This window comes from Pelobates fuscus, chromosome 8 (genome assembly GCF_036172605.1).
Source record: "Pelobates fuscus isolate aPelFus1 chromosome 8, aPelFus1.pri, whole genome shotgun sequence".
Classification (NCBI taxonomy): Eukaryota; Metazoa; Chordata; class Amphibia; order Anura; family Pelobatidae; genus Pelobates; species Pelobates fuscus.
This window is the reverse complement of record NC_086324.1, coordinates 92,522,757-92,532,681: the sequence shown is the minus strand read 5'-3', so window position 1 is coordinate 92,532,681 and position 9,925 is coordinate 92,522,757.

Sequence of the window (9,925 nt, the reverse complement as noted above, 5' to 3'; positions counted from 1 at the left end):
GATTATACTCACCAGAGCAAGTACAATAAGCTGTAGTTTTTTTGGTGACTATAGTGTCCCTTTAATAGTATAATTGCAGTAACTGATAACATGTGAAGGAAATGATGAGGTGATTGACTGTGGTTCCAAACATATTCAGATTAGATTCTGATTTTTGTATTTATTTTAGTATGAAGAAATCCCTCTTTGTGTTCGGTATTTCTCCCCTTTTTCATTCGGTAGATGTAACTACCGAACAGAGACCACCCCTGGCTTGTTAACTTCAAAGCATGCCTTAATTGAACCCTCTACCTGTGCGGCCGTCGTTCGTATTGCCGAACGCCACGTGGCTGAGAAAATGGCAGCCATCTTTTTTTTGTGCGAACAAAGGCAGCGGGACTTGGTCGTCGAGTGTCTGGAACTAAAATCGGACACTCGACTTCCTGAACACTGGTCCCAACATATGAACGCTGGATCTTTATTTCCTGAACAGCTAGAAGAACCCTGTTCGGTACTTTTGTTCATTCGTATGAAGGGCACAATCGCTGCTAAGAGCCAGGGGAAACCGTTCGTGGAATTATTCGTTTTTTGCCACTTTACGAAATGGACCGGCAAAACTACCCAAACTCGTGGAACTGTTTTGGGCAGCAGCCTCGCAGTTAGCCGGTCACAAAAGACTTCCATACTTTTTGAGAACCCCTGAACCGATCTGGGTGAAATTTGAATATGTTGGTCACCCAGATCGGGCTATCAGGGGACATATTATTTGTGGGGATACCATATGCATAAAAGGGTGTTCTGAATATTGGGTAAAACTGTATTTTTTCTGCCTGGAGATAATTAAGTTATTACTTTATCAGACTTGATTATCTCCAGGACTAGGGGAGGGAATTGTATGTTTGTGCTTGGAGTGTTTTGTGTTTTACTTGTTAATGATTGGACCTTGTCCCTCCCTGTGGGATGTCCCCTTGCACGGGGACTTGCATAAAAGCCAGTGTGTGATAATTAAAAGCCAGTTCTGTTGCACCCTTCTTCTAGACTCCGGCTGATGTTTGGGTATTCATATACTTTACTAAGGGAATCATCTTGTAAAGCTATTGCATTCGTATGGACATCGTTTATTTCATCTTCCGAACGGAGAGTTATAATCACTGATGCTCTGGCCGTTCGGAAGGAAACTGCAGAATGAGGATTGGATATACTAGGTTTCCTTACAATTTTTAATTGTGTTTTTATTGATTTTTTTACAATGAGAAAGAGTATGCATAGTAATAAAATTTCCACAGTGGTTCAAGATAAGCATACAGTTTTTACAGATCCATAGAATGGTACAACTCATAGTTGTTAGGCGTTCGGGGTGCAATCCAGCCATTGAAACAACATAGTTATCACATCCTAGTATTTGATTGGTTGGCATAATGCAAAGCATACAACAGTTTAGGAAGGTATATGCATAAGTAACAATCTGTACACCTGTGGTGTCCATGAGCATTGTTTTGTGTCCCATATACGGATCTGCAATATAAAAACATATGTGAGGAAGGCTGAACTTGATGGACGCAAGTCTCTTTTCAGCTATGTAACTATGTAACTATGTAACTATGTAAGATGTACCTGCTTCTTCATGTGTGTGTAATGATGGGTGTCGACTTTAAGGTGAGTTGTTAGATGGGTGTAGTTGACCCCCTAAAGGGATGTCCACAGTATTTACTAACATTGTAGGAGCAGATCCATGTCTCTTGTTTTGTCATTAGGATGTCAATTAATGTGGAACCTGTAAACACTGATAATTGGTAATACGAACTCAAACAACAAGTAACGTGAACAATTAACATAATTTAGAGGTGTCTGTATGGGTTGCACATATCTGGAGTTTTGAGGGAAGAGAGGGGTCTTTAATCTATCCATGGTGTGTGGATCTAAGTAGTAGGGTAGATGTTTGAGGTATGTTCAACCTGTTCTGCCATGTATGTCTTGTCTTGATTAGATAAGTCAATTAGGTCAGGCTCTGAAGTTCAAAAGAGATCTGATTTATGTAATTAAATAGACTACTATAGTTAGCAATTTCTTGCATGGGTGGGGGTAGTGATTTGGAATGGTTTACCTCCCACGTAGGCACAAATTCAGCCTGGTCAGGGTGGACTAGCCCAGTCAGTAAGGGTAAAAGGTTTAATCCTTGATATTTGGACGCAAGATCCTCCAGCAAGCTGCTAGTTGGTTATTTCATAGGATATTCTGCATTTGCTGCCTAGCTTACTGTTGGTGAGAGGGATTTGAAGCAGTACTATCTCTACTCTAAGATGAAGGTAAAGGTATAGCATCCATTGAGCAATAAAATAATATAAACAAAAAAACTGCAATTAACCAAGATTTTCTACCACAAAACGATACTGGATATGGGTTACCTAATTAGCGTATTATGTCTAAATATTGCATTTATAAACAGGTAAGACACGGTAGTCTCAAGGTGGTCCTTCCCATAATTATGGGGATCGTGTTGTAGTTAGTAAACTACTCATCTCTAGTAACAGGGTTTAGTGGCTGTAACCCAATTAATATTGGCCAGGCAGCAAGGTTGTGTAAAGCCTTTAGAATGAATCATACAACCTGGTCCGATCTTTCAGGGCCCAGGGATTTCTTGTCGAGCTCTTTCGACAGAATATCTGGAAGTGTTTTTGGTTGTTGGACACTTCCTTGTTCCAGCCATTTTTTTGTTTATCACTTTGAGGCAGATAGGGTGTTAGATTTTGTGCCAAGTATCAGACCAGTCTGGTATGTCCATGTGTTCCTGTCCAAAGAACTGTAAAAAGTCCAGTACAGTTTTATGGGACACGATAGTTACTTAATGTCCTTCATGTTGTACTATTAGGAAGAAGGGGTATCCCCAGCGTTACTTAATTTGCTGCTTCTCCAGCGCTTATGTGATGGGTTTGAGGGTCCTCCTGGCCTGTAGTGTAATCCACAATAGATCCTGGTAGATTTATATGCGGTCCCTGCCTATTTGCAAGGCTGGTGTGTTCCTGGATTGTTTCAAAATCTCCTCTTTGAGACCAAAGTAATGAACCCTGCAGATTACGTCTTTTGGAGAGTTTCCTCTGTCTCCCTGGGTCGCAAAGCTCAATGGGATCTATCAAGGATGATCTGAGTGTCTGGCAGTCGTTGAAGTATTGTGTTAATGAGTCGTTGTAATGGGTCCTGCAGGTTTTCTGTAGTACCTTTAGGTTCTGGTAGGCCCCTAATTCGGAAATTGTTCTATCTTCCTGTATTGTCGAGGTCCTCCATGCTTCTCATTATGTGATTAATTATGCCTTCCATGGATTCCTACCTTTGTATTACCTCCTGTAGTGTGCCCCAGACTGATTCACTTTCCTCCTCGAAAGAGAGTACCCTCTGGCCTACATAGTTGATGTCTGTCACCAGAACCGAGATTCTTTCCTGAACGGAGGACTGAAACCTTGCTACCATTGAGGGTATATCCTCTTTGAGGGTAAGTTCTGTATGAGTTTTCAGAGGTTGAGTTCCCTTGAGTAAGTGAATCGTTCAGAGATGGCTGGGCTGTGTGGCGGCAAGTCTTGTGGCAAAGATGGCGCCACCATGCTATCCTCCGCATCTGCCGTTAGAATTCTGGCTTTATCTCTGAAGTATTTGTAGAGTTCTCCTGCTTTCCATGTGGTCCTGGGGGGTAGAAATGTTTTCTTGCTCCCCATTTTCTGTTTTTGCAAGTTTGTTTGGCCTGTTCAGGTATCGGTAAGCTGGGAGCTCTCAGAGAGTGTGTCACATCAACTGTCAGGCCCCACTCCCAAGGTAAATTATTTTTATGCAACACATTCACCGCTTGTTTGTATCTCTATGTTTCTGGACTGCATTTCCAATAATGCTCAGACAAGCTTTATATTCAATAACTAATTATCCAGAGATTAGCTACACCCATGCTGTCACGTTGGCAGTTCCTCTTGTCTTTATACTAAATATTCACCAGTACATCAGATCTTACTGGCCTCTATTTGAAGGTTCTGTATACATACTGTATTTAGCGCAAAGGGGGGATCTACCCTGCCAGCTTCCAACTGCTCCCAATCAATGGATCGAAAAATAGGATGATCACGGATGGAGCCAGCTGCCCCCAAGCGCTCAGATGGTTTCTTGTTTAGGAGCTGTAAGAAAAGAGTAGAATGTGTTACTCTGTGTTAACGTTTTCTGCACAGTAGAATACTTTTTTTACAAGCTAAAATAATGTTTAACAAAATAGCCTCACCATATAATTACTTGTGTTTGACAAGATGTCGTACCAAGCTGTCTGATAATACTTGCCTTTTTCAGAAGGTTTTTTACATCCATTTTGAGACATTCAGGTTGGTATTGAGTGTCCTGAAGCAAATAATCGGTCATATTTGAATCTCTATGATGAAACGCTCGTTTGGCCATCGTACGCAGGATAATGCCATAGGTCCACCAGTCTACAGCTGCGTTATATTTTTTCCCCTTGAGCATCTACCAAAATAATTTCAAAATTCATTAGTCAAATGACATTGGATTAAGTGGTAATTAAACTTCCTGTTTTGTTTTTTTTGTCAATCTTTCTTTTATTGAGGCAATTGGTAAATGGGATACAGAATAGAGAGAAGAGGATGTACGTTTGTCATACAGGTTGGGATCATGCTAACACAATGCATCATCTCCTATGAGTGACTGCCTCCTTTTATATTATTCAAGCAGTCTATAATATTACTAACAGGTTTAGCGTAATAATAGTAGAGTAGTTAAACATCCAGTGGATTACAACATTTATGTAACATGAGAAGCAATGCATGTTTTATAGAAACTGCGGCTTATCGGCACACCTTATCACAGAACTGCTGCATATCTGCACACCTTTTTGAAATATTGTATGAAGATGTCAGCCATGGAGCCATGATGTGTGTGGTATAATTTGCTGTGCTGAGTATGCATAGGGTTGAGCTAGTTGAGCTTAAGGTTACAGGTGTGTGGCTTGGGTGTAGTGTGCCATACTTAATAGTAGTATAGTAGCGTGGAGTATCATAAGGTAGAGTAAAGCACTGCCTGTAACTATAGTGCGAGATTATTAGAGCAGTACTGGGGCGGCGGTTATGACTGTGTGAGCGATATAGATACACATTACTGATCGTCATTTCAAGCTATGGCACAGTGGTTATACAATTGCCTATTATTTAGTTACATGCTAGACAGTTATTTATTAAAGTGTAATTAAACAGGCCTTTATCTAGTAGATAGGTTGCAGGCTAGGTAAGATCAGTCAATATGCACCTGAGGTTTGTCCGAAGTCAATCCGTTTGCCTGGCAACATGAAAGGTGCATAGAGGGGCTTTGTTTGCTGGGTTCAGCCGATTCCCTGTGTATGCTTTTGTGGACAGTCCATTCCCTGCTCAGGTGCATCAGTCTCCCTATCTGGCGTGCGGTCCGTCGGGCTGGGCTGCAGATACAGCAAACTGGTTGTCAGCATTTCGTGGCGCAGCAAATCCGCGACTCTGCGGCTCCGGGCTGTAATGTGGGCCTTTGCTCTTGGTCTGTGGGTCTTTTTCCTCCGATTGTCAGGATCTCCGGTCTTTCTGGGCTTTGTAGTGGTGGTTATCTGAGAATCTTGGGGTAGGGAGGGTGAACTCGTGCGGTGGGGGGCTTCTCCCCAGCTCCAGGCTGTATGTGGGGCCAACACCAAATGACCACAGACTCGGGTGCTTCTCAAGGCCGGGTCTTTCCCTTTGTGGGCGCTGAGGAAGGCCCTGGTGGTCCTCCGCCGCCAGCGGCGGGTGACCTTCCCGTGGTGTGGTCGGTGTTTTGGAGGATGTCTCCTAGTGACCCCCAGCCCAGATGGGCACTCCGCCCTTCGAGGTAAGGCGGCTTTGCCCGGGATCTGCTCCGTCCGCCTAACGACGTCTGTTAACTCCTCCACCTTGTATTGAGTGGGGATTCGTTGGGCCTCCCTTCGCTCCAGTCTCTCCCAGAATTGCCGGAGAAGGGTTTCCAGGCGCTCATGTAAGGGTTGAGATGGTGCAGGCTCAGCCACGTGGTCTGCAGCCGCCATTTTACAAGCGGCGGTTCGCTTGTTTGATGCATGTCCCTTTCTGTAGCTTTCAACCACAGTCCAGGTCGGCTTGTGGGGGGGGCCGATGCTTCGGGTGCCGCTTGTTTCAGTGGGTCGGGAGAGCGGCCGTCTCTCCCCTTCCCTGCTCGGTGTAGGACCCAAGCCTCTGATCTGGGAGCACTGTGGGTGCTTGAGCGTGCAAGGTGTCCCCCAGTTCCCAAGTCTCCATGGTGCCCGGTGAGGTGAGTAGGGGTTCAGGGTTGGGTGTTTTGCCCCCCGTTTTTTAATGAAAATCGGGTCCAGGCTCGGGAGCTCATGAAAAGCATGTCTGCACAGCTCCCCGGTCAGGCTCCGCCCCAACATGTTTTAATCTAGTAAAATAAACCCAGGCCAGACTTTCTTTCTACTTTTCAATTAAATTTTTACTAGCAGAGGGATGATTTGAGTTTGTTTGCGAAACATTGATAAAGCTTTTCATCTGACATATGCTCTATATATACACTACGGGGTAAAGTGTATGTATAACTCTGGCATTAAAATAAACTGTGAAGTTCCACTTGACTCTATTTAAAAACACTGGTTCTATCATACTGTTTTAGATCACCATGGAAACTAATGAAGTGTTTCTGTTAATTGATCCATATTTAACACTATTGAAGAAAAGTAAAGAAAAGTAGTGTTAATACAATTTTTAGGTCCCTCAGTTCCTGCAGATCCTATTGCAGCCTTCTTGTCATAAATATAGAAAACACAGAAAAGGTAAAGGAATCGGGAGCGAATGCTCAAATCACCACTGATGTGAATCACTCCAAATCACACCAAATAAATATAATGAAAATATCGTGAAAATAATGGTGAGAGCAAACTGAATACTAGATAAAATCAGATGACAGATAGATGAGAGGCAATATTACCATATATAACTGTCTGTTGGGCTTGTCCTAAAAAACAATAACATAAAGGACATAGTATAGCCTGTTTCCACAAAACAGATAAATAATAGGTATAAAAATGCCCACTCACGTGGTGCTGAGCCGTTCAAAAGTGGCTCAGACTATCAGCGCCTTGTAAAGTAATGTTGGAGACTGTAGTGCTGCAAGCAGGTTTTTCAATGCATAAAATCCGTCTTGTAGAATTGATGTCAGACAGGAAAAGCAGGTAAGTGAAAAAAACTTTTATTGCTAAAAACACAGCATAGGAAACTCGTCCCCCAATTGCACTAACGCGTTTCGACCGATAATGGTCTTTTTCAAAGTGCTACATGCTTCATCAAACTTTACATTTAAATATGTTACATTTTGGCGCCAAAATTCGTGTTCCGTTTCATTTCCGGTTCCGGTTTTCGGGTCTTGCTGACTTCCTGTTTCCGGTCACGGTGCGTGTCATTTCCGGTTCCGGTTTTCGGGTCTTGCTAACTTCCGGTTCCCGGTCACGTTGCGTGTCAGGGTCTATTTCCGGGTCAGCGGTAAATGACATCCCTGTACCTTTGTATACTTCCGGTCTCGGGCAGATAATGAAAACAACTTTGTTTTGCACAAGTCCTATTGAAGGAAAATGTCTATACTTTGTGGCAAACTAATTTTATGCATAATAACATCTCATATCAGAAATATGTTATAACACACAAAGTATATTATATACAGATAAGAAGAAAAAAGAAGAAAAAAATGTATTAATAATACAATACATGGAAACATAAAAAACACATCATTAAAGAAAAAACACTGCTAATTAATACATATGTATATAAAATGATGTGCATGTTAATCATAATAAAATGAACATCCTCATACAGTAATTAAAAACAATTCTTAGTGCTTATTTGTAATACCAATGTGAATATTCAATTAGTATAAATACCTACAGATACACACATGTCATCTGATTTTATCTAGTATTCAGTTTGCTCTCACCATTATTTTCACGAAGCCTTCTTGTCATGCATGTTTTCCAGTGCCAGCCCAAAGTCTCCGATCTTGAGATGTCCAGCTTCGTCCAGCATGATGTTCCTTGGTTTGATGTGTCTGTAGAGAGAAAAATTTTGAACTCTGTTTGTCTATGAATTTATAGAAGATCAGTCAATAAACATAAAACTCCCTCATCCACTTACCTGAATCCAGCGCCGCTCACACTCCTCCACCGCTGATGTCAGCTGACGGGAGAGATCTAATGCGCATGCACGGCAATGACCACCCACGCATTAGTGCTCCCCATAGGAAAGTATTATTCAGTGCTTTCCTATGGAAATTATCTGACGCTTGAGTTCCGTGAGGATGTCCAGCATCAGATAATGGACCAAAACACCGACCACACCGCGGGAAGGTCACCCGCCGCTGGCGGCGGACGACCACCAGTGCCAGGCAAACAACTTTGTTTTCCAAGCACTATAGTTTCCCTTTAAGGCTAAAATAGCAACACCGAAGACAGAATTGACGTGGATAATTTTTCTAAATTTGGTTATTTTGACCTAATTTCATTTTAAATTTCCTGTATAATACTATTCTTTGAATAAACCTTTTAGAAAACAGCCTTCAAGGTGAAAGATGTTCCATTTCAATCTCTCAAAATGGGAGCTATATGTGTAATTTCTGAGGGTGTGAGCATTGTTTTGTTTTTCTTTCTCTAATAATTATGCCCATATTATAAAGTATTTTTTGTTATATTACAGATCTGTATATATAGATTGTGTGATAACAAAATACAAAGCAGAGTATAGAAAACAGCGTCTTCAGAAATTAAGCTAAATGTAATGAAACTAAAAGATATAGTTACCGATGCACAATGCCGTGTTGGTGGAGATACTGCAGGCCGCATATTAACTCCGCAGCAAAGAATCTAACAGGCAAAAATTGTATTTATTATCAACTATATTCACAATATCAATAAAACATGTTTTCTTAAATGCGATCCTCCTATATGAGTTGGCTCACAGTAATTCCACTATAACTCTCTTTAGTTGTATAGAATACAACTAAATATATTCTAGGTACTAATTTGTTCTAAACCAAATTTAACTATTTTCAAGTTTTCTTCATGTATTCATTTTCCGCTTAGAAATTTGTTATCAGTTTGGAGATGTATTCTCCATGAACTTACCTGTAATCCAGCCAGGGCCGTTTGAAGGAATTTGGGGGCCCCAAGCAAAATAGACATGGAGGCCTCCCCCCCCCTCCACGCCCTCCCCACCTTACGCACGCAAAGCCTACAGGAACCACAATAATTAACATACACCACCCCATAATTAATACACCCCTATAATATACACCCCCCATAATTAATCCACCCCCCATAATTAATCCACCCCCCATAATTAATCCACTCCCCCATAATATACACCCCCCCATAATTAATACACTACCCCATAATTAATCCACCCCCATAATTAATATACACCACCCCATAATTAATCCACTCCCCCATAATTAATATACACCCCCCCATACTTAATATACACCCCCCATAATTAATATACACCCCCCCATAATTAATATACACCCCCATAATTAATCCACCCCCCATAATTAATATACACCCCCCATAATTAATATACACCCCCATAATTAATCCACCCCCCATAATTAATATACACCCCCATAATTAATCCACCCCCCATAATTAATATACACCCCCCATAATTAATACACCCCCCCATAATTAATACACCCCCTTTAATTAATTAAATAACATTACATAAATTACAAAAACACATAAATTACTACTCACGTTTTGATGATGCCTTCCCTCCGAGACCGACCACTGGATCCTTGCGCTGAAGATCCGTGAAGGCGGATTGACGGCGGCGTGCGTACGGCGTCATCACGCCGCGTCCCAAAGACTCCTCCCCCTTCTCAAAGGTGCGGCTTGATGACTGGGGCCGGGGGGGCG